This window comes from Trachypithecus francoisi, unplaced genomic scaffold (assembly GCF_009764315.1).
Source record: "Trachypithecus francoisi isolate TF-2019V2 unplaced genomic scaffold, Tfra_2.0 Lachesis_group19, whole genome shotgun sequence".
Taxonomy (NCBI): Eukaryota; Metazoa; Chordata; class Mammalia; order Primates; family Cercopithecidae; genus Trachypithecus; species Trachypithecus francoisi.
Window position 1 is genome coordinate 47,444,729 of NW_022681464.1, and position 25,549 is coordinate 47,470,277.

The 25,549-nt window shown below is 48.5% G+C and overlaps 1 protein-coding gene across 4 annotated transcripts in view; it reads left to right on the top strand.

The window, feature by feature from the left end:
- The window catches only part of LDLRAD4 (low density lipoprotein receptor class A domain containing 4), a 436,719-nt gene that overhangs the window by 58,054 nt on the left and 353,116 nt on the right, over positions 1 to 25,549 (top strand). For all 4 annotated transcript variants that reach the window (XM_033178426.1, XM_033178431.1, XM_033178430.1 and 1 more), the window contains exon 2: positions 7,028 to 7,111. The gene's annotated coding sequence lies outside the window, so the exon portion shown is untranslated. The remainder of the gene's footprint in view (positions 1 to 7,027; positions 7,112 to 25,549) is intronic.

The window sequence follows — 25,549 nt, forward strand, 5'->3', positions numbered from 1 at the left end:
ACAACTAAACACATACACCAATGAGCAGTGAACATTTTGCCATCCAGAAATGCTGGGAAATAGGGTGTCATGATTTTTAAACCATTCTAGTTAATATAGAACTGTCCTATGATACCATTGACAGACTTAAATAATGAGAATCTAATGAGGCTTAGCTAAGACTCAAGTGACTGTAACCGAAGTTATTTCTTGCTGTGGATGTAGATGACTGTAGAGTTCTCCGTTTCTTCGGTGTCGTGACGGTAGGCATTCAGTGCCTGTGTGAAAGCAGCGGGTGGAGAGGGACCCTCTGAGCCTGTAGAAGGCCCATTTCCTAATTCCCACTGGGGGCTTCCAGTGCACTTTCTGGGTATTTAGTTCACGAGGTCTTTCTGAGTCCGCCGAAGGAGACCTTAGCTACCCCTGAAGACTGAAGAGTCCGGGTCGAAGGCCTCTTCTCAGTGTTCTTCCCCTTGTGCTGTCCTCAGCGTCTGACACAGGGCCTGGCACGTTCAGCATCTGATAAGCCCCTGTTGCGTGAAGGCCTTGGATGCCGGTAGCATTCCCCGAGGTTGTCCTCGTCCTGTCTTGCTGTAGGTAGCTCTGGAATTTTTGACGCTCAGGAGGTGGGGCCTCTGAACTTTGCTGCCTGAGCACTGGAGCCAAGAGCGTTAGTTGACGTTAGGCACATGGACTTCTTTTGCTCTGACTGACAGATGTTGGTTGAAGGGAGAGGGTGGGAAAAGCTGAATCAGCCCTGATACAGGGCCTGCTCCCATCAAGTCAGTTTCCACCCCACCCACCGTGCAGTGCTGTTTTTTTTTTTTTTTTTTTTTTTGAGACGGAGTCTTGCTGTGTTGCCAGGCTGGAGTGCAGTGGCGCAATCTCAGCTTACTGCAACCTCCGCCTCCCGGGTTCAAGTGATTCTCCTGCCTCAGTCTCCTGAGGAACTGGGACTATAGGCGCCGCCACCACACCTGGCTAATTTTTGTAGTTTTAGTACAGATGAGGTTTACCGCGTTGGCCAGGATGGTCTTGATCTCTCGACCTTGTGATCCACCTGCCTCAGCCTCCCAAAGTGCTGGGATTACAGGCGTGAGCCACTGCACCTGGCCCTCAGTGCTTACTCTGAGGGATGCTCCTGACCTGTGCGTGGCAGCTGTGTGGGGCCCGGGTTGCCTTGGTCCAGGTAGAAATCCCCTAGAGGGTGTCCTGGGGCTCAGGTCTTTGAAGACACTGGGCACTTGAACTGTGCCCTGGCCACGGCCGGAGGTGGTGCTCTGTGCTCCAGAAGAGGGGACTTGCCAGGGGTCCGTCACCATTCCTCGTTTGTTCCCGGCAAGCAAAATCGGACCACTTTATTGTTGCATCTGGTTTGAAGAGACCTTCACTTCTGTTTGGGGAGAAGAAAACCCAGACGCAGCGAGACAGCTGCCAGACGGTGCCCGGCTTTCGCCTCCGTCTCGCTCCTCCTGGCCGAGTGAGTGTCCCTTGGTGTCGCCCCATGCTGCGTGCTGCATGCATATCCCTCGGGTCTGAAAGGCGCTGATGAAATGCTTGCTGCAGCTTTGTTAGGACGCAGGCGGTCACGCTGTAGGCTGCTGCAGGGACAGCGGCATTATGCAGCCTGCAGGAGCCATGGCCAGTGCGTGGTCACTCTGCGTGGCAGCCTTGTAGACCTGGCCGGGACTCTTCAGGGACAACTGGAGACCTCCTGCTGCTCTGTGACTGGGGTTACCGTGACCACTGTCTCTTCACTGAGGCCAGACTCAGTGAGTGCAGGTTCCTGGTGCTGGCCAGTGAGGCCCCGGGAAAGACACACGTGTGGTGGGTATAACTCGGCTTCAGTTTGCTCAGAATAATGCAGCCCTGTGAGAGAGAGGAGCTAGGGAGCTGTGGTGCATCAGCTTGTAAAGAGGTTAGAAAATTATCAAAACGAAAACGATGTGGCATTTACAGGTCAAATGCAGGAGTGAATGCACACGTGCATTTTATGGTGTGAAACTGTCCCTGATGCGATAATCGGGTATGTTACTGCATCTGTGGTGACAGGGTGGGTCCATCTGCAACGTTTCTGAAAAAAGCATCGTAAAGAAGGTTGGTTTGGGGAAGGATGCCTTTCTTTTCTATTTCATATGTCACCGGCTGCTCTGTGTGTTTTCTGTCCCATTACGATTTCCCTGAGATGGCCCTTCACTCTCTCTCTGGGCCTCCTTGTGTTTGTTTGTTGTTGAGACAGGGTCTCACTCTGTTGCCCAGGCTGGAGTGCAGTGGTGTGATCATAGCTCACTGCAGCCTCAAACTCCCGGGCACAAGAGATCCTCCTGCCTCAGCTTCCTGAGCAGATAGGACTGCAGGCGTGCACCACCACATCTGGCTAATATTTTCTTTCTTATAGAGATGGGATCTTGCTAAATTGCTGAGGCTTCTGTTGAACTTGAGTGATCCTCCCACCTCGGCCTCTCAAAGTGCTGGAATTCCAGGCGTGAGCCGCCGTGCCCAGCCCCTTGTGTTTTAAATGGCTCTGCTTCCCAGGACTCAGCCACCAGCTGGAGTGAGTCCTGCTCGGGAGAAAGGCCGGAAGCCTGTGGCCAGGCTTCTCTTCAACATTTGCCCAAACAAATTTCCCATCTTCCTTTACCTTAACGAGAGAGTGAGAACACTGGAAAGATGAAGAATAAGTGCACCTGCTTCCCTTCGGGGTTTTCCATCCTCCAGCCCCTCATGCAGTCCTGTCCTGGTGCAAGAGCGATACTGCCTGTCACTTTTCAGGGGTGGATACTTTTCACCCGAGGATACCCACCCACTCTGCCTCTTCTCGCTCTGCTTCTCGGAGGCCCATGGCTCACAGCCGTGTCTGGGACGTGTCATTCAGGAGGTGGTTTGGGGTTAGTGAGATCGGCAGCCCCTCAGGACCATGCTGTTGGAAAGCCACGTGTGGATGCCCCGATTGGTGCCTGGTGCTGCAGGGTGTGGTGTGCGAAGAGCTCAGCCAGCGCCTTCTCTTCTCTCCTCAGTGAGCGGCAGTGCTCGCTGGCTCTCCTCAGTGGCTTCCTCTTGAATGAACCTTTCTTCTGAAGGCTTGATTTCCTTGGGGGAGGCTTAGTGTTTCTGCTCAGCCTTCTTTCTTGGAGGCCTGGGCTTGATGTTGAGTTGGGTTTGGTGAGGTTATGGAAAAAGCCTGTGTTTACGAGAACAGAGGGAGGAGGCCCGGGTGGGGCGTCAGGTCTGCCTTTGTGCTGTGACCTGGAGCCGTTGATCCCTTGGCTGGGCCTGGGGAGGGGTCGGTCAGTGATCCCCCCGGTTCCCTGCTGGTCCCCGCACAGGGCATGCTAAGCAGCAGGTCAGTGGCTGTTTTCACAGCTAGAGAGTTAAAGTTATGCTGAAAGGAAGAGGTGAGTTTGTTGCAGTTCTCTGCCTCGTGTCATGGAACTGCTGTTTTTAGTTTTTCTTGGCTTGGGTGTGAGAATCCTGCTGCCTGAGAGGCTGAGCATGAGGGAGAAAGCGTGGAGATGATGATCGCGTTTGCTGAGTGATTGATGAAGAAGTGGGAATGTATTATACAGTCCTGAATATAGATTTCAGGGGAGTATGACAGGTTTCTGTAATGAATAAAGTTTTTTTTTTGTACTCTTTTAAGTAATTTTATTGATTTAAGTATTTTAAAATATCACTGTCATTAAAACTATTCCTTTTGGAATGTAAAATAGACACAATGTTGGGTGGCAGGAACTGTATGTGTTGAATTATTTTCAACAGAGCTTAAAGTCTTGCTTAGAATAGTTAAAAATTATCAGTGTGAAAACAGAATATCTTAAAGAGCTGGGCATGGTGCTGTGCACCTGTAGTCCCAGCTACTGGGGAGGCTGAGGCAGGAGGATCGTTTGAGTCCAGGAGTTTGAGGCTGCAGTGAGCTGTGCTTGTGCCTGTGAGCTGCCACTGCACTGTAGTGTGGACACCAAGCAAGACCCTGTTTCAAAAAAAATCTAAAAGAAATTTTGAAACAGGTTGCCAGGAAATTGGATTGGTATTTTGTTTCAGAATTAGAACCTGGTCATGTGACGCATACAGGTTTTGTCACTTTAGTTGGGAAGGAAAGATTTATTGATACTAATGGAAAATTAAAAATGAGTCACAAATTCTTACTTTGGAAATTCTCTTAGGGAACTTTTTGTTTTTAACCTTGAACTGCAGATAGCTAGATGCCAGAGAAGTGGCAAGGATATTTGACAAAAGTAAGAACTACTGAGTGACATTTTAAGCACTGACTCAAGTTCACCGGCAAAATGAAATCAGTGCTGGAGAAGTTGTGCATTCATTCTTTGGGGGTAGAACATGAAGCCAAATATCTTCAACCTATTTTGAAATTCAAAGCTATGGGCTCTACTTTGAAGACTTGAATAAGTTTGGTTGCTATGGCCTTTTTGTGACTAGACATTGACAAATCATAATTCTTTTACTGTGGCTCATTTAAAAAATTTTAGTAGCACAACAAGGTAATTATAGTCAGTGATAACTGTATATTTTAAAATTAAAGAGTGTAATTGGATTGTTTGTAACTCAAAGGATACATGCTTGATGGGATGGACAACCCATTCTGTGTGATTTGCTTATTTCATATTATATGCCTGTATCCAAACCTCTGATGTACCCTGTAAATAATACATATACTTACTATGTGCACACAAAAAATAAGAATAAAAGAAAACAAATGTTAAAGGCCTCCCATGTGCCACATACTCTGCATAGTCTTGGGGATGCCAGGATGACAGGGATGTGGTTTCTGCCCACGAGGAGCTAAAAGTTGAGTAGGGGAATGAATTTCCACTTTTGGTCGATGAGGCAGGGCAGAGGCCTGCTCTAATGGACAGTTGCATATGCATTTAGTATATGCATATATGCTTTATATTGTGTCCTCCATATTTAATTACTAAGTTTGTTTATTTATTTATTTATTTTGAGGTAGGGTCTCACTCTGTCGCCCATGCTGGAGCGCAGTGGGTCAATCTTGGCTCACGGCAACCTTACCCTTCTGGGTTCAAGTGATTCTCATGCCTCAGCCTCCCGAGTAGCTGGAACTATAGGTGTGCACCACCACGCTCAGCTAATTTTTGTATTTTTTGGTAAAGACGGGGTTTCACTGTGTTGGCCAGGCTGGTCTTGAATTCGTGGCATCCTGATGCACCCGCCTCAGCCTCCCAAAGTACGAGCATTATAGGCATGAGCCACCATACCTAGCCTAATTACTACGTTATATTTACAGTTTTCTGTTGCTGTGTAACAAATTATTATAAACATGGGAGCTGAAAACAGTACTCATTTGTTATCTTACAGTCTGCACGGCTCCAAAGTCAGACATGGCTTAGCTGGTTCTCTGATTAGGCTGTAGTCAAGGTGTTAGCCAGGCTGTGTTCCCATCTGCAGGTTTGAGTGGGGAAGAATCCACCTCCAGACTCACTCAGGTTGCTGGCAGAATTCATTGACTTGTAACCGCAGGACTGATGTCTCTGTTCCCTTGCTGCTTGGCAGCTGGGGGCTGCTCTCAGGTCCTGGGGATCCCCTGTAGTGCTTTGCCAAGTGGCCCCTCCCAGGCCCCATCACGAGGTGGCAGCTCGCTTCTCCAAGCCAGCAAGGGAGTCTGTCACTCCCTCGTCGCTCAGATGGGATCCTATGTAGGTCACCTGGTGTGGGGAGAAGCATTCTTGGCGGTATTCGGTTGGGTAGAAGCCAGTCACACCTTCCGCCTACACTCAAAGGGAGGGAGTTGTACAGAGTGGGAGCAATTTGGGGGGTCACCTTGGAATTTTGCCCACCACAGTACCTTTCTGGTTATTTCACGGACTTCTGTCCCCAAGAAATCTGAGCGTTTGTGTCCTAGGAGAACTGGCGAGAACAGCCCCAGTGGAGGAATAAAAACTAAGATCTGGAAAATCAGCAGTGGGTTGTTTTTATCTCTCAGCAGGCAGGAAACAGGAGGAGAAGGGAATGACTGTAGGCCCCCAACACGGATGGGAAGGAGGTGTTTGGCTGGGGTAGAGCTCCGCAGGGATCTCCAGGCTCCTCTAGCTAGGTGCAGCCGTGTTTTATCCGGCTGTCTTTACATGGGCTGATCACTCAGGAGTGGCATATGGCAGGAACACGCTTTGGGGTACGAGCCTCCTGGAGAATGAACTGCAGCACACAAGCTAGACAGATGGTGGCTTAGTCCCCCTTGGACAAGCGTGTGTCCTGCACACTGGCGGGCAGGGTGCTGAGAGGCGCTTGTGGTGTCTGAGGCGGAGCTTTGCTGAGTTCCCCTGAAACTGCTTTGTGAGCTCGAGGCGGTCACCCGAGGATACGCGGCGCTCCACCTGGGATGGTGTGGTGCCCACAGAGCATCCTCGCTCAGTTGGGATGGGGACGCCAGTGACAGGTTGTATGGACTGGACAAAATCTGGAGCACCAGCTGGGAGGACACTCTCCTAACAGGATGGAGGGCAGGTCAAGGCAGCCTTGCAGGCAGAGTCATGAACGTTACCATCCCAGCAGTGTCACTGCTAGAGGGCCTGCTTCTTCCATTAAATCAGACATGTATTTCAGCGGAGGAGTCACCGGGGCCTGCCCGCTTTTAGGTGGACCCATGTTGTCTTGGGACAGTTTGGATTGCTGTGAAAGAAGATGGTCTTTTCACAGGCTTTAGGGTGTGTATGAATTTTAAGAAGACCAGTCCAACAGGGATACTGTGTGTTATTTGGCCTCTCATCAAAGAGGAGGCCCGTGCCTCTGCAGGAACAAGCGTGTGTCCTTTGACAGATGAGGACTTGGTGCCCTGTGGCTGAGTGGAGGCAGAGGGGGATTTTGCCCCAGTTTAGTAATTCTGTGCTGTAATTCTTCTCTCTTCCTTCCCTTTATTACTGGATGCTTATTGTTGCATTTTTATTGTGTTCGTTTTGATAGTTATGCCTCTTCTCATGACAGCCCCCAAATGTTTCACCAGTTTTGGAACTTGGGAGGGGGACACACAAAAAGAAACCAACGGCTCACAGAAGCTCTTCATCTTTCTTTCTAGTGGTTCAAGCTCGACATTCGTGACATCAAACCTCCTGTTGGGCCATTTCCAAGAACTCCCATCAGCTTCTGTACAGTTCAAAAGGTAAGTGGAGCTACTTGTGGCTGTTCTTTGTGGTGACGTCTGGGAAGTCGAGCTTGTCGTGGCAGGAGCTGCTCTGCGATGGGGGACCTGTCTGGCTGCGCTGGTTTTTACAAGGGTGCGCCTCGTTGCTGTGTTTCTTCTTTGGGGCTGGATGTCCATTGCTGGGGCTTGGGTGTGTATTCACAGTAGAAGCTTGGGTGACACCTGTGTGTTTTCAGAGCTAGCCCTGGTGGGGGACAGTCAGTGGCAGAGCTGGGAGGTGCCGGGAGCCCCCCTCTGGCATGCCAGCGTCAGCCGCTGGCCTCAGGCTGCCCTGCCTCTCTCAACACCATGTTTCCTCAGTTCCTCTGGGATTCTAGTGATGCTAAGTTTGTCTCATTATCAGTCTTCATTTGATGTCAAAGAACATCAACTGAAGAAATACATGAGAATTTTCAGGAAGGTAAGACATTCTATAAAATATAAGATCCAATTTTTTTCTAAATTTTTAATGTGCCTGGTGGTGGGACTCATCGCTTATGGGAAATCCCTTTCTAGAATGTAAGCCTTTTGAGGGCAAGCACCTTCCTCTCTCCTGCTTGTCTTCCTTCCTTCCGTTATATTTTTCCTTCATGGCCTAGAACAGTGCCAGCAGTGTCAGGAGCGCGATAAAACTTTTGGCAAATGAAACCAACTTGATGAGGAATCCACCCCGAAGCTCTCAGAGCATATCCCAGCCTTTTCCTTTCTGGTTGCTGTTGGCAGCTGAGGAGGCACCTGGAGAATCCAGGAGGATTTGCGGTGCTTCCTTGCTGAGGCACACAGACCCTGGAATGTAAATGGACTTTTTACAGTTTGGCACCTTCCCGAATTGCGGGTGCAAAGCAGTATGCATGGCAGAGCAAACCACGCTTGGGTTCAGTGTGGGGGCAGCTCCTCCACCGCTGAGCTCGAGTGTCTCTCTCCTCTCTCCTGAGTGGATTTCACGCCCATTCGATTGGCTCTCGGGAAGCTGGGGTGGAAAGAGCTCATGGGGAACACCCAGACCACACGCCTCATGGATGTTCAGTGACTGACGAAATGCTTGTTATTCACACGATGCCTTTATTAACCTGACAGAACAGCACGGTGTTTGAAAATCCCAGCTCTTCGCTGGCTTGGTGGGTGGGGAGGAGCCGTTTTTCTTCCATCGTTTGGCACATTCACCGCCAGCTTGAAGTGGGCGGTGGCAGCACCTCTCTGCCAGGGCTGACAAAGGCGTGGGCGCAGTTTCATTTCTCTTTTATTGTCTCAAATACAGTTCCCATTGAATTGACCCACCAAAAACTAGCACTGTCTTCAAGTAGAATTTTACCAGGTAGTGGAACACACACACCGCTGGACTATGCCCCCGCAGACTGAAACTTGAGTTACAACATTTCAGCAAAAGTAGAAAGAATCGTTGCAAATGACATAAGTATCTGATTTCCCCCCCTTACGTAGGGTTACCTCACTCATCAATTATTTTAAGCAGCTTTCAAAATTGGTAATGGAAAACTTCGTCTTGACTGTACTGGTATGTGTGGATTTTAAATTAAATACAAAACTACGTCGCTTCTCCTGAAAATCAGAGCAGCTAAAGAAGGAATCACTGTTTCTGCAGAACTGCATGGCGCTTCATCATCATGGGTGATTTTCAAGCACAGACTTAGATTGCGAGGTGTCGTAAGAACTTTCACACCTCTAAACTAGGTTCTTACAGCTGACTGTCCTGGAATTTATATTTGCTCTGTTACTTGCAAAATTTTGTCCCTTAAGCAGCTCACAGCTGGGCTGTGAGACATTCCTACGAGCTGATAAAATGGACAGGTGGTCTTGCCTTCTTCTGCTCTGTCTGCTTGCCTGGGAGGGCCCAGGGAGGCCTAGAGCTTTGCATTAACTGCAGGATGTGCCTGTCTCCTTGTCCAGTGGATTTATTTGGACTTGGTTTTAAAATGCAGCCGGGTCCACATGTTTGGGTTGTTATTAAATGCACTTTTGAGTTTTTTCCTCCTCGATGAATCTGAAAACATTTGCCCTTACCATATTGCATTTGTGTGGGGAGCTCAGAAGCCACAGACCTTGGGTTGAGTTCTGGCCTGGTGACTTCCATTCACTTTGTTACCCTGGTGAGTCCTAACCCTGTGAGTCTCAGCTTTCCTCATCTTTAAATGGGGATAATATTTATCTCATGGAATTACTTTGAAGATGCCTAATGCAGCATTCCATGCACGGTCGTCAGTCAACAACATGATGGCTATTATTTTCCACCCTAATGCTGGCTTTCTGCTGTGATCTGTGTGCTGGGGGGATTGGAGGAAAATAGCAGAGGTCCTGCTCTCTCTGTCCTCTTTCAGGGCTGTGGAAGTTTACTAAGGAATTTCACGCAGCATGCTGCTGGAGCGCATGGGGGAGTGCTGCTGACGTGATTAAGCACAAAGCCACGCGGGTGCAGGCAAAGAAATGATTAATTCAGGCTCCCTGCACTGTTCCCTGACCTCCACATAAGACAGTGCAGCCTCAGACTGAGATCTGGCTGGCTGTCAGCACAGACTGGAAAGGTGCAGCTGGAGAAAACTCCACCTCTCTTCTGCTCTCCTTCTTGGTCCTTAAGGGATCTAAAGGCACCGGTGCAGACCAGGGGCCATGTGGATGTCTTCCAGTGTGAGACCAGGGGCCATGTGGGGAGTCACAGTGAAACCATGAAAAAGTAACTTTAGACCCAGGCGGTGCATCCTGACCTGAACTTCCATCTTTGCACTCAATTTAAACTTTTTAAGGTGAAATCAAAGAGGATCAGTACTGGGAGAAACGGTCATTACCTTTGAATGTAGGTCCCTGCTGTCTACAGTGGCAAATAGAGTCTTGCTTATTTTCACCAGATGTGTGTACAAAATGATCTTTGGCACTGTTCAGTAAAACAGATTCACTCGTGAAAATGTTATCGAACACAAAGAATTGGAATCCCGGCACTTTGGGAGGCTAAGGCAGGAGTATCACTTGAGCTCAGGAATTTGAAAGCAGCCTGAGCAACATGAGACCTCAGCTCTACTAAAAGGTCGACAAAATTATCTGGGCGTGGTAGCTCATGCCTGTGGTCCCAGCTACTCAGGAGGCTGAGGCGGGAAGATCACTTGAGCCTGGGAGTTTGAGGCTGCAGTGAGCTATGATCATGCCACTGCACTCTAGCCTGGGCAGTACAGTGAGATCCTGTCTCCAACGCCCCCCTCAAAAAAACACAAAAAAACCCACAAGAGACAATCGGAGTTGTCATGTGAATGATCGTCTTGTGCTGGGGGCTCCTAGCTTGAGGAGGACTGAAACTCAGCCCTGAAGGTGCTCCCTGCAGAGGGTACCCTGAGGTTTCCCACCTGCATGGGCAGTGGGGAAGCTGTGGGTCAGAGCCTCTGCTGGCCTTCCAGCTTGCTATCAGGGAAGTGACGCCAGTATGGCCAGTGCTGGGGTCCTGGGAGGGATCCCAGGTTTGGGGGTCCTAGTTCAGGGTTCTCCCTCAGCTTCTGAAAGAGTTTCTGAGTTCGTCAGCCTTATTTGGGACTACTCTCTGTGTCTCCCGTGTCTCCTCTTACCTCGTACTCTCTCCTCCTGGGCCTCTGTCTACCTAGCATCAGGGGACTGGAGTCTGAAGCTCCATCTCACCATCGTCCCCGATTCTTCCACTTTAGCGTTGTATCAGTCCGGATTCACGCTGCTGATAAAGATAATCTGAGACTGGGAAGAAAAGGTTTAATTGGACTTAACAGTTTCACATGGCTGGGGAGGCCTCAGAATCATGACGGGAGGCCAAAAGGCACTTCTTACATGGCGGCAGCAAGAGAGAATGAGGAAGAAGCAAAAGCGGAAACTCCTGATAAAACCATCATATCTCATGAGACTTATTCACTGTCATGAGAATAGTATGAGAAAGACTGGCTCCCATGATTCAACTACCTTCCTCTGGGTCCCTCCTATAACACGTGGGAATTCTGGAAGATACAATTCAAGTTGAGATTTGGGTGGGGACACAGCCAAACCGTATCATCCCACCTCGGCCCCTCCAAATCCCACATCTCCATATTTAAAACCAATCATGCCTTCCCAGTAGTCCCCCAAAGTCTTAACTAATCTCAGCATTAACCCGGAAGTCCACACTCCAAAGTTTCATTTGAGATAAGGCAAGTCCCTTTTGCCTGTGAGCTTGTAAAATCAAAAGCAGGCTGGTCACTTCCTAGTTACAATAAGGGTGCAGGTATTGGGTAAATACAGCTGTTCCAAATGGGAGAAATTGGCCAAAGCAAAGGGGCTACAGGGCCTATGCAGGTCCAGAATCCAGCGAGGCAGTCAGATCTTAAAGCTCCAAAATGATCTCCTTTGACTCCAGGTCTCACGTCCACGTCACGCTGATACAAGAGGCGGGTTCCCACAGCCGTGGGCAGCTCCACCCCTGTGCTTTCAGGGTGCATCCTTCCTCCTGGCTGCGTGCACAGGCTGGCATTGAGTGTCTGTGTCTTTTCCAGGCACGCGGTGCGGGCTGTCAGTGGATCTACCATTCTGGGGTCTGGAGGATGGTGGCCCTCCTCTCCCAGCTCCACTAGGCCATGCCCCAGTAGCGACTCTGTGTGGGGGCTCCTACCCCATGTTTCCCTTCTGCGCTGTTCTGGCAGAGGTTCTCCGTGAGGGCCCCACCCCTGCAGCAAACTTTTGCCCGGGCATCTAGGCATTCCCATACATCTTCTGAAATCTGGGCAGAGGTTCCCAAACCTCAATTCTTGACTTCTGTGTACCTGCAGGCTCAACCCAAGGCTTGGCAGCTTCCACCCTCTGAAGTCACAGGCTGAACTGTATGTTGGCCCCTTTCAGCCACTTCTGCTATGGCTGGGACACAGGGCACCAAGTCCCTAGGTTGCACACAGCACGGGGACCCTGGGCCCAGCCCACAAAACCACTTTTTCTTTCTGTGCCTCTGGGCCTGTGATGGGAGGGGCTGCTGTGAAGGTCTCTGACAAGGCCTGGAGACGTTTTCCTCATAGTCTTGGAGATTAACATTAGGCTTCTTGCTATTTCTGTAGATTTCTGCGGCCAGCTTGAATTTCTCCCCAGAAAATGGGTTTTTCTTTTCTATTGCATAGTCATCCTGCAGATTTTCCAAACTTTTATGCTCTGCTTCTCTTGTAAAACTGAATGCCTTTAACAGCACCCAAGTCACATCTTGAATGCTTTGCTGCTTAGAAATTTCTTCCGCCAGATACCCTAAATCATCTCTTTCAAGTTCAAAGTTCCACAGATCTCTAGGGCAGGGGCCGAATGTCGCAAGTCTCTTTGCTACAACATAGCAAGAGTCACTTTTGTTCCACTTCCCAACAAGTTCCTCATCTCTGTCTGAGACCACGTCAGCCTGGATTTTATTGTCTATATTGCTGTCAGCATTTTGGGCAAAGCCATTTAACAAGTCTCTAGGAAGTTTCAAACTTTTGTACATTTTCCTGTCTTCTTCTGAGCCCTCCAAACTGTTGCAACCTCTGCCTGTTACCCAGTTCCAAAATCGCTTTCGCATTTTCGAGTGCCTTTTCGGCAATGCTCCACTCTGCTGATACCAATTTACTGTATTAGTCCGTATTCACCCTGCTGATAAAGACATACCCGAGACTGGGAAGAGAAGAGGTTTAATTGGACTTGCAGTTCCACATGGTTGGGGAGGCCTCAGAATCATGGCGGAGGCAAAAGGCACTTTTTACGTGGTGGCAGCAAGAGAATGAGGAAGAAGCAAAAGCAGAAACCCCTGATAAACCCATCAGATTTCGTGTCTCGTGAGACGTATTCACTGTTATGGGAATGGCATGGGGAAGGCCCTCATAGTTCCATTACCTTGCCCTGGGTCCCTCCCACGACCTGCGGGAATTCTGGGAGATACAATTCAAGTTGAGATTTGGGTGGTGACACAGCCAAACCATATCAGGGGTTAAGAGTGGCACTGAGAAAATCAGCAACGCAGCAAGGGCATCAGGGATGCCGAATGCCCTTGTTTATCGTTTGGGTGAGAGAATGCCAGCCTGCAGGAAGAAAGGCCTGTGGTGGGAACACACTTTCAGAGGTGGGAGGGAGAAACTTGCTACCTCTGCCACTTCTCCCCATGGCCTGGGACCTGGGCCTTGTCTCCACCTGCTTGTTGGATTCTGTCTTTCTGTGGTTAGAGTTGATTAGTTTCTCACCGAGCAGACCTGCGGAGTCATATGGGAAAAATACCTTGATGCTTTGCTTTAAACTCAAATGCGCTAGCAGCTCCGTCAGTTCCTGCCTAGCACGGCATTGTCAAACTGCTAAAAAGCTAGCAAATTTTCCACCTAAAATTTTGTGGGGGAGGCCAGGGTGGGGGTGTGGGGAAAAGATGTAAAAATAAACCCTCAGATTCTGGGTTGCTTGGTGGCGTGTGTATTTTTCCGTGGTGCGGGAGGTTAGAAATAGCATTGCTTTTTATGGGATTCTCAGCAGCAGCTTGAAAATTTGGCTTTGAGGGTTTGGTCTCCCTGTGTGGGTGAGGTGACTCCTGCAGCACGGTGTGGGGGGCAGCGTGCCCCAGCACCTCCCTGTCCGTTTTCTGCCTCCCTGCCCCTGCTCGAGGCCACCTAAATAAACTGTGCTCAAGTGTGAAACGTGCTTTGCCAAGGTCAGGTTCCTGAGATGATTCGTCCGTGGCAGCTGGTGCCAGTGGTAACAGACTGCATCGCAGCAGTCCCCATAAGTCACATTGGTGCGTGTGTGAGGGCAGTCGCAGGGAGGGGCATCCTTTGGGGATGTGGCGTGTCAGACGGGCTGTGCCTCTGAAGCCGATGTGAGACGACCTCCTCCTGACACCCTGACATGGGTGGGGGGCGTGGGCCGCCCTTTCAAAGAGAGTCCTGAGGGGTTCTTGAAATTTGTTAGAGTTACGTAATTCTTACACAAGGAGGGAGGTTGCAGCGTCCCTCTCAAGTGCAGTGCGGAAGGGAAATGTGAAGGAGACGGAGTTTGTCAGCCCCAGGGGTCCAGGGGCATCTGTGAATTCCTTGAAATGTTGCCATTGCTGGGGAGAATGCCAGGGCTTTGATAGGATTCTCAGTAAGGTTTTGACCTCTGGAAAAGGTTAAGAGCACTTGCAGTGGAGCATGAGGCGTGTGGTTCTTTGGCTTGGGGCAGTCACTTTGGCGATGGCCAGATTGGAGGTGTCACGAGTGGGTCGAGGGTGACAGACGGGCTTGCCGAGGACAGTCAGGGGATAGGATTCTGTTGTCAATTGTATAACTTACCTGGGGGCCATTGGAGGTATCCGCTGGACTTTTCCTTTGTGGGCTTTCTTCTTGAACTTCATATGAGGTTTTAGAGTCGGCATGCTTGCTGCAGGAGGCTTCGCGGCAAGGCTGGGTTAGCTTAGTGAGCTCAGTGCTTGGGAGAGGATCCCGCTGTGCACAAGGGGTCTGGGGTCTGTTCGCTCAGCCTGACACTTTAACAGTTTCCCTGTTTTTCTCCTGGGATCTGGTTTGCCGGGGCTGTCCACATTTTTCCACATCTTTCTTGAAACTTGGGGGTTGTGGTAGAGACGTCAAGGCTGCACCCTTGTTAGAGAATGGTGGGGGAATCTCAAGCCAGTCCTTCTCCCTGCTTTTCACAGCACACTGTTAACTTTGTTTCTCAAACTTTTTGTCCCTTCTTTAAAAAAAGCTGTGGTAAGATATACATAATGTGGAGAAGTTGGAACCCTTGTGTGTTGCTGGAAAAAATGTAAAATGGTTCAGCTGCTATGGAAACAGTATATTTTAACCATTTTTAAGCGTACGGTTCTGTGGCATCAAGTACATTCACGTTGCGCAACCATCACCACCATCCGTTTCCAGAACTCTCTCCATTTTCCCAAACCAAAACTTTATACCCATTAAACATTAACTGTGCGTCCCTCTCCCTGCAGCCACTGACACCCACGATTCTACTTTCCGTCTCTGTGATTCTGACTGCTCTACACACCTCGTGAGTGGAATCATGCAGTATTTCTCCTTTTGGGTCTAGTGTATTTCACTTAGCATAAAGTCGCCAAGGTTCACACACACTGGAGCCTGTCTCAGAATCTCCTTCCTTTTTAAAGCTGACTCATACTATGTTGTCCTTGGAACAGGAACATGATAGCTCGAGATAAAGTTGGAAAAGAAAGTGAGGGCTGAACTATCGGGTTTTGTTTATTTATTTATTTTTAGAGACAGGGTCTTGCTCTGCCACCCAGGCTGGAGTGCAGTGGCACAATCATAGCTCACTGCAGCCTCAACTTACTGATTCAAGCAACCTTCCTGCTCATCCTCCTGAGGAGTTGGCAGTACAGGTGTGTGTCGCCATGCCCAGCTAACTTTTAAAATGTTTTGTAGAGATGAGGTCTCACTGTGTTGCCCGGGATGGCCTCAACCTCCTGGCCCCATGAAGTTTTGAATGCTCTGTATAGATTATCCCACAGGGTGTGGGAACCACTACACTTGTCAGAGGAGACAGTGTCATTAGATGCGTGTTTAGGAAGCTGAGTCTGGTGGCCGAGGGTGGGAGTCAGTGGAGAAGGAGACGGAAGCTGAGAGGGCCAGCCGGGAAGGGCAGTGAGGAGCCATCCCTGGCCAGGGGCAGGGCCTGAGCTGAAGCAGCAGCTGTGGAGAAGAGGCCTTGGGGTGGAGGCATCCGTGTGCCGATTGTGTTGGTAGCTGGACTGTGCAGGGCAGGTGGGGCAGAAGGTGGATTGCAGAGTGACTTTTGGGCTTCAGTCTTGGGTAAAGAGAAAGAGATGGTGGTCTGAGGGGAGACAGCAGCCTAGGAGGCGGCGCTCACTCCGAGCGGAGGGTCTGGATGGAGCCAGTGTGGCTGGATGCGTCTGGAGGGCGAATGTGGGGAAGTGACTGGAGACGATAGAAAGCAGTCAGGCTGGGAGAAGTCACAACACCCTTGGAGACCTGGTGTCACCCGCAACAGCACGATCCCACCAGGACGTAGAGGAAGTAAGAGGGCAGCCCTCTGAAGAGCGGGAGAAGTCTGCAGATATCTTAGTGTATGTTTCTATGAAATACTGTCCTATAAAATACAGTAAGACACACTCCGATGTGTTGATCTTGGTGCTGTAATGACCTTTATCTTAGTATAATGAGGATGATCTGTTCTGTTCTCAAGTTTTTGTCTGTTTTTCATGATTTTTCACAAAACAGTTGTTACACTTTTTAACATTTAGCCAAGGCAGGAGGATCCCTGAAGGCCATGAGTTTGAACAGTGAGGTTGAAATGAGTTTGCCTTCTGTATCTCTTTTTTTTTTTTTTGAGATGGAGTCTTGCTCTGTCACCCAGGCTGGAGTGCAGTGGCTGGATCTCCGCTCACTGCAAACTCCGCCTCCCGGGTTCACGCCATTCTCCTGCCTCAGCCTCCTGAGTAGCTGGGACGACAGGCGCCCGCCACCACACCCGGCTCATTTTTTGTATTTTTAATAGAGACGGGCTTTCACTGTGTTAGCCAGGATGGTCTTGATCTCCTGACCTCGTGATCTGCCTGCCTCGGCCTCCCAAAGTGCTGGGATTACAGGCGTGAGCCACCGCGCCCGGCCACCTTCTGTATCTCTTGAGTTGTATCTGATAAAGAGAAATTTCCTGGTACTTCCCTTTGGAGAGTGGGTGCGGGGTGTGGACATCCTCTGGATAAGTAATTGGCTGGTGACTGCGACGGCATCACCCTGTGGTGTGGGCTCCTGTACCGTTCTCCACTGTCTGCCCTCAGGTTATGGGGTGGGGCAGGGGGTGCCCAAATTCTTATTCCTACCCTCTCAGTATGATTTCACATTGAACTTAGTGTGGCTGGATGGAGAGAGAAACACTTATTATGAGGATTAGATTTAGTCCCAGTTGAAACCTGGTAATCAAATATTTATTTCAGAGAAAATACAAGTAATTAATATAAACTTCCTACAATTTAGAATAATTAATGAAAGACTGACTGGAAAATACTGACATTGGTTCAGTACAGAGAAAAACATTAAAACCCTTATCTCACAAGAGGCAAAGAGATGAAGGCAAAATGTACCTGCATAACTAGTTTCAATTTAATAATTCAGGTGTTTAGGTATTTTTAGAAAATCTCATGTAAACCTAGAAGCCATCAGATAAATGACCAGATGCTAGTATCATCTTCTCCAAAGTGATCACTCTATTCTGTGAAGAAGGTAGGATGGGAACAATTACCAATTTGTATTCCTTTGACATTTCAAACTGAGAATTTGCTTCTGTAACAATCCTAATTGTAATATTTGGGTGGTGTTTTTAATCAATAAAATGTCTGGCAGTTTTATAATCCTCCAGATAAATGTGAGCTGAATGTAATGCGGAATCAAATAGCAAATGTCCCAAACTCAACTTCACTTGAATAAAGGAAAATGATACCCTTTTAGCCACCTTCTGTTAGCTTAGCCAGAATTACACTGATAAAGGTCTCCTCCCCATCTGTTTAAAGGACGTGTGTATTGAAATTGAAAGATTATTTTAGCTCTCCATATGAGAGTTGTTTATATTAAAATGGTGTCAAATTTATAGTAAAGAAAAATTTAGTTGATAATAGGCCCAGCTACGCAACTTTGGCTATTTCAAGTTAAAATATTGCTGAAAAATGCAGTTTGAACAATCTAAAAATAATCTATAAAGGTATTAGCACAGTATAGTGGCTGTGAATGAAAAGCCATACAGAAGCCGCCCTGCAGGGTGAGTCACGGGCCTCGGTAGCAGCCCTGCAGACCATGGCAGTCGACCGCACCTTCTGCACTGTGATGACACCCGCAAAGCATGAGGACCTCTTGATACGACTGTTCTACTTAGAAGCACTTAAAACACCACCTAGAAAAGAAAGGAACAGGCACAGAGCTTTGGCAGGAGAAGTAAGATGCTGTGGAAACAGCCTCGTCCAAGCCCCCAGCCTTCAGGCATTTTGACCTTCGGGGGCTTTTAGAAACGCCAGTCAGGCCTCATGAGGAGCTGGGTCTCTGCTCCGCTTTGCAGCCATTCAGAAGGCTCCACTGCTTGGCATTTTCCACATTGCTGTCACGGTCCCAGCACTAGACCTGTTTAGCCGTTGTTTTGAATATGCTCTTGTGTCATAGTCTTCTGAGTTCTAAAAGTAAAACTGTTTGGTTCCAGCATGCGTCATGGTTTAGTTCCTAGGGGTTTAAATCACATCGTACTCACTTTCTCATTTGTCTCATTGTGTAGGTGTATAAACTGAGGAAATGAGAGACTACATGAGGCCTGGACTCTCTGTGATGACTCTAACAGTGTTAAAGGGAGTAAAAGCATTTTGTAGATTGTAGGACATTGAACTGTTCAAGGATTCGTAAGTGTGTAAATATAAGTAGAAGTTAGTACTAGATGGCCAGTTACTTGTCTAATCACTTAACATGAAATCTTCAGGAGTGTCATCTGTCTTTAATTTACAGTTGAACAAAAACACAGACTCCATCTTTTAGGAACTTCAGTGAAGAAAGCATAAATAAGACTATGATGAAGTTTGCTAGTTGGCCACTGTCATACTTTGCAAAGTAAAAGAGAGATGAGTCATTGCTAAAATTATGGGACCGTCTGACTCTATGCTCAGCCACAGGCCCAGCTGTGTCCAGTCCTGAGCCATTGGGACTGCCGTGGAGAGATGGGATGTGGAGGGAACAGCTGGTCGCAGAATGCTAGATGTAAATTCCTTCTTGCTGAAGTCGGGTGCTTGAGCTTCTAGGGGTGAAGACTTATATTCAGGAATAGGCTTCCTCCTATATGAAGAATAATCCCACCATATCTCAGCCTTCCTCGTGATGTTGGGGGCTACTGGAGGAGGTTCAGCAGCCTCTGGGAGAACCACGGGAACATTCTGGATGTTCTGTTTAGGACAGCAGATTCCTGCCCTTCCCATACCCTGTTGGGGAGTTTTACTGTGTGGGCAGACGTGCTGGGCTCGGTACCTGTGTGAGGCTCTGCCCCGTGGGGAGACCTCAGTCCTCCTGTTGGAGCACAGCTGGAGGAGCCGGGAGGGCCTGGGTAGTTGGGGCCTCCTCTTTGCAGTGGAGCATCCGTTCCTTCCCCTGGTTATCGTCAAACTAGATGATTTTGTTTCCCCATATTTCTCAGAGGCCTCAGTGCCTCGATCCTTGAAGAGGAAGAGGGACTGGGGATTCCTTCCTGTCCCTGGTTTTCCATAGAAAAGTGTTAATTAACGCTTTACGTGCCTAAAATGTTTGGCTCGCAGTCAGGCTCAGAGTTTGTAGCAACCTCCTGTCCGTTAATCGTTGTTTGCATCTTAGGCATTCTCCAACTATCTCAATATGTCTTAACTTATTCTGGGTAAAATGATCCTGAAACCATTAGAACCCTAAATTAGGCACTTTTTGCTTGGCTGGAAGAATTGATAGCTATTGAAAGTTTCCATTGATTTGCTTCTTCATTTGCTTGTTTTTCTTTATTTATTCTCCAGACAGGTATTCTTAAAAAAAAAAAAAAAAAAAAAATCTCGGTTTGTTTTAGGCTTTTCTTGGCACCTGCTGCTTGTACGTGTAAAAAAATTAGGGTGTCTTAAAAGGATTTTGTTGTTTACCATCCGATGTGTGAGCTACTCCTGATTTGTGGATTTAGTGAGATATGAAACTAAAGTAGAAGTCAGGCGCTGGTGCATTCTCAGAAGTTGGATTATACCAGAAGAACAGAAACACCTTTTATCCACTAATTTGAATCACAGTTCATTTATACCAAACTCTGCCTCTAAGATCATAGGCCTGTAAGAAGATCTGAGGGTGCCGTCTACATAAGGACCACATTTTCAGCCCCAGTGAACAGACCCAGAGGCCCTGCTCTGCGCGGTGGCTTCCTGAGTGAAAGTCAGCTCTGCCCAAGGACCCAGTCAGCCCTTCTTTTGTGACACACGGGGATTTTGATTTCCTGGGGCTAACTAAACTGAAGTATTTTCTCAGTTTACGATCAATAACAAAACTAAATAAAACTAAAACAGGCTGTTTACCAAGTCTGGATGGAGTTTGGGCCTCTGAGTCACAGCACAGTATCTGCTTAGAAGAGCGTCTGAAGAGTGGCACACACATCCTCGCCGCCTCTCCTTCCCCAGCCGGTCTGTTTGCTGACGTCTTTACACCTCTCCAACTGAGGCTCAATCTGTTGTGCTCCAGAAAACAAAATGACAAATGACATAATCAGCAGCAAAGCCCTCTGCCACCAACAGGGGCGTTGGAAGGCAAAAGCGATTGTTAGTTTGGAAGCTCATTCACTCATTCACTTATTTATTCAATACATAGTTATTGAGTCTTTGTTGATGGAAACTCTAAAAGGTTGGTCCTGGCCAGGCGCGGTGGCTCAAGCCTGTAATCCCAGCACTTTGGGAGGCGGAGACGGGCGGATCACGAGGTCAGGAGATCGAGACCATCCTGGCTAACACGGTGAAACCCCGTCTCTACTAAAAAATACAAAAAACTAGCCGGGCGAGGTGGCGGGCGCCTGTAGTCCCAGCTACTGGGGAGGCTGAGGCAGGAGAATGGCGTAAACCCGGGAGGCGGAGCTTGCAGTGAGCGGAGATCCGGCCACTGCACTCCAGCCTGGGCGACAGAGCGAGCCTCCGTCTCAAAAAAAAAAAAAAAGATTGGTTCTGGCAGAAGCCTTGGACAAATCAAATTGCACAGTTGCAGACGGTGAGGCGCAGATGGCTGTGATGATTGGGCTGTGGTTGCAGAACGGGTAGCTTGAGCTGCAGGGACCTGGCCGGGTCCCTGGGTGTCTGGAGCGCCTCTCACCTCCTCACAGGCGCAGCTCTTCCTTCCCCCACAGCAGGCTCTGCAGGCTGGCCCCTCCGAATCCCAGCTGAGTTACCCCAAACCCACAACTAGATCTGTTCCTCTCAGGAACAATGACGAGGGTCTCATCGGTGTAAGCGTGATCAGTCTTTAAAAACTCCTGAATTGTAACGAACAAATGTTTCTGAGGAATTAAAATGTGCCATTTCATGACCAATGTAATTTTCTCTTGCATTCTTGAGCATACAATTTTTCTTGAAGATTGTGCTTTTTTTATGCTTCAGATTGACTAGGTATCCCAAGCAGAGGTCCCAGCATGGAGCGTTTTCCATTTACCAGGGAAATATTGCCCTGAAATCTGTTGGGCTGACTGCTTGGTTGCTTTTTGAGCTAATTTGATGAAATTTTGGAAGATGTCCCAGTGAAACAAAATTTTCCCTTCTAGGCTACCAAACAGAAGTTGGGTGTTTTTAGTGTAGTCTGTCCGCATGCATTTGCTGTGTGCCCTTCAGAGGCGCAGCTGGGGTCAGTGAAGCACTGTGGGGTTCAGAAGTTCCCTGGCCTCCAGGAGCTTGCTGGCTGTCTGGCAGTCTCACACACAGGAGAGATTGCGGGTCTGCAGGCCAGATTACTCTCCTAATTCACTAGCTTGGGTGCTTCAGTGGCACGTGGCAAACAGCAGCACTGGGTGCACCTTGCTGTGCTCAGAGACCGTCTGTGGGTGGGCTGCTGGCATGATGCCTGGGCGTGCCCTGGGCATATTTGTGGCCCTGTGATCCACGCTCTGTTCCTGTCACTTTCTCCCGCTAATTCAGATGGTTGTGTGGCTTGAGATGACGGCAGGTCAGGAACAGTAGAGTTATAAAATATTTCTGGCATTTAGAAAGATTCTAGACATTCTCCCGTCTGTAGGCCGTGGGTTAGCCTTTATAAAATCCCATGAAATAAAACATCTCCAGTACGTTTTGAGAAAGGAGAGAGGATGCCGTTGGGGTGGGGTCTCTCAGGCCCGGTTCTACTTCTGAGTATATGATGGAAATGTTGGAAACCTTTGCAAATCATGCCTCTAGGTGCAGAAATTGAAGCATAAGGGAGCCCCAGGAGGGACTGAATACGGTGAGGCGTTAAAGGACCTTTCTTGGTTTCTGCTTTCTTCACTTAGCAGCACATTGTTTTTTGGTTATTGCACGGAGGATTTGTTTTGCAATTAACGAGGCAGCGGTAGGTGGCCTTCTACTTTGTGGGAGATCAACACTTCCGATACAGGTTTTTCATTGGTGATCCCTTTACTTATTCCTCAGTAATTCTGGGGCAGAAAGGCCACTGGAGAGAGATCTAGGACTTTTCCAACCTAGGGGATGCCTGGAAATGAGACAGTGACGGAGGCCACGTGGATTCCAGGGGTTCAGCGCTGGGTCTGGGAGAGAATGCCCTGGACGCAGGTGAGCTCTGGTTTTGGGTCTCGGGCACCACGTCCCAGGAATGCTGTGAACCATCACTGCTGACGTCTTCACTTAGGTGGACGCATGCTGAAAACACAAATGTGAAATCACTGGTTGAGCTCTTGGCTACATTATAGTTTTTGACAGTCTTTGAAGCCTTGAAATGTGTAATGTGGTTTTACGTCTTTCCTATGGCCCGTGGTCAGTTTTTGGAAAACTAACCCTTTTCTAGACATATTAATTTAGCCCTGGGTCGGGTAAAAGGAGAGGAGACAATATTCCAGGTGGCTGCTGCGACGCTTTTGCCGCATAGATGACTCGTGGCCAGTCTCCCGTGTGAGGGTGTGTGTTTGTGTGCTTTCTCTAAATCACCAGTATTTGGCTGGTTGTTTTATGGCTTCTGTTTCCCCTCTGCCATCTCTGAATAGATACCGAAAATATTGAATTAAGGATAGATGCATGGAGGAAACACCTCCTCATGTAGAAGTTATGCAGATCTATGCAAACCCCATACAAATGAGCTGGCCAGGCCAGTGTCTACTTGGGAAAAATATTGGAAATATTGTGCGCACCAGCCTGTCATTGCCGTCACAGAAGGAGAGCAACAGGGAGAAGGCTTATCTCTGGTGCATTTCTGGATTAAATCATAACTTGAGAATGCTTTTCTCTTTCACAGAGTCTGGCTGTCTCTCTAAGTAAGACGTCTTGAATAAATGTCCCTTTCCCTCTCCATGTTTCCGCGTTGCATGTTAATTTTCAGGTGGCCGTTTTGTCTCCTTAGTCATTGTCACTTTCGCTGATCACCCCTTTGAAGCCACATGTAAACTTGACTTTTAAACTTTCTAAAAATGCTACCTTCCCCCTTTGCTTTAGGTTCCAGAAAACGCTTTGTTCCTGGCACTGTCCGACCTTAGGGATCATGTAGGAGTCAGGCTCATGGCTTCTGGGACCAGGGGAGCACTTTAATACTGGGTCAGCGGTCACTCAGTTGTTTCTGAGGTTGAAATAGCAGATTTGTCTTAGTGGTTCGCCTTTTAAACCCTTTTATGCCGGAGGTTGCAATTTTTTGAATTGCAGACATGTGTGAAAAATCAGACCTTGGCAGTGACCTTGAGCAGTAGGATATAAATAACTCCCACATGCTTCGTGTTCCAATAATGGAACAGTACACATAAATGGGTTAATTAACCTCTGGTGATTTAAGTTTAACTCTGTAAGGTAAGCTGAGAAGTGTGCATGGGAAGTGCAGTTTCTGTCCACGATGAAAGGGCCGAAGGTGGTCCAGGTGGCTGCTGTTGTCAGCACCTGAGGGCTTGGGGCACGTCAGGCAGACGGCCCAGCCGGCGTGCAGAAGCGTTGACGAAGATAACGGTCCCTTCTCCGCAAGGCTTAATCACTTGACCTGAATGCGTGGCAAGGCATTTTTCTCATCAAAAGGATGAGGTCTGTGGTGGCTTAAAATATAGCTGTTATTATAGAATAGTGAGTTATGTCTTTTCTTTAGAACAGAAAGAGACCAAAGCTATCTCACAACTAAAACCCCTCAATGACAAGTGAGGAAGTAGATGTGAGAGGTCACGTGACCTCCTGAGGTCCCCGTCTTCCTAGGAGGTGGAGCTGTTGAGAAGGCTCTTCGCCGCCGCCTGGCCCATCTGGGGTGGCCTGCGCTGGGGGACACGGATGGATGAGGAGGACGCCATGGAGCCCATTGAAAATGAGAGTCTTCATGGTCACTAGGAAAGTTCCAGTTGTACACTTTTTATATTACACTTGATATTAGGACAGCCTACCTACTTGTTTGAGTGTCACAGCCCAATGTATAGAATAGTTAAAAAAAAAAAAAGAAAAGATTGTCTTTTTAGCTTGGTTTTTATGTGGAATAGCTGAGAGATTGTATTCTTGATGGGCATGAACATGAATTCTGTCATTAGAAAATGCTCAGGAAAAGGGAGTGTGTTGGGGACTGGCTGGTCTGATTTTAGCCGTATGCACAAGTACTTTGTAGTATCAAGCACAATGAAAGTCATACATTGGATTCACAGAGGAATTGGACCAACAGCCTTCCTAAGGGGGAGGTTGAGTCAGCAAATGTGGCAGCAGTAGGGAGACCCCATTTTGGCATCTGCACATTTTAGAAACTCAAGCTACTTTCTGTCTTGCTTGAAATTCCTCCTCCCACAGGGCTTATCCTCCACACACCAACATGCATATTCCTGCATGACATGCTCACATCCTGGAAAGCGGAGCCGGACCTTGTGGCTGGGAAGGCCTCCGAGTTGACGATGTTGTGGGGTTTCTTCTGTAGAAGCATCCGCCGACCAGCTGCACGTATGGGGTCGCCCTGTGCCTGAGCCCAGGGAATACCAGTGGCTCCTGCATGTGGAAGCCTGGAGTGAGTGCAGCGCTGCTTCACCGTCTCCCTGCAAGTCACTGCATCGTGCGTGTCACCTGGACTTACTAATAACATCACACATACCTTCCCTATGCAGTGGCTTGTACACAAGGTTAAACCTGTAGAAGAAGCAGAATGTGTTTCAGATAATCACCTGGCACCTTGAAATGTTAAGCCGTGTATACTGACTGAGCATACTGGCTGAGCTGCGATGGTGTAGTCTGGTGACTCCCAAGGGGGCAAAGTGACTTTGTGTGGTTTTCAGGGAATCCATATTCTTGAATACCTACCAGAAACAGCACAGCTGCTGTGGCTTAAATCTACATGCTCCCATGAGGCTATAGGCCTCCTCTAGTAGGAATAAACTATCATGTATATTTTCATATGTATGCTTTTAATGATTGTACAAAAAGAACTGTATTTGGGGTTTTGTGTGTGAGACGGAGGACTGTGTGCTGACGAAGGCAGAATTTGTAAAGTTGGAGCTTTGGGACTCCCAAGTACCCTGAAAGATCACTGACTCCCCTCTCATATTGTGCAAAGAGGAGATCTGAGGCTGCGAGGCGGGGTGCCTTGCCCAGGACCTCACCGGCAGCCCAGCATGGAGGCAGGAGCAGAACCAGCACTCTTGCCTCTTTCGTCAAGGGCTCCTGCGCCTGGCGGGCCTCTCTCGCGTGTCCCTCCAGCGCGGTTTCATGAGTGCTGTGCCCAGAAGCCAGGAGGTGTGACGTGCCGTGTTAGAGCAGGAACAGAGTGCCGTCGATGGCCTCTGCTTTGCAAGAGGCGCCAAATCAGACTGGGC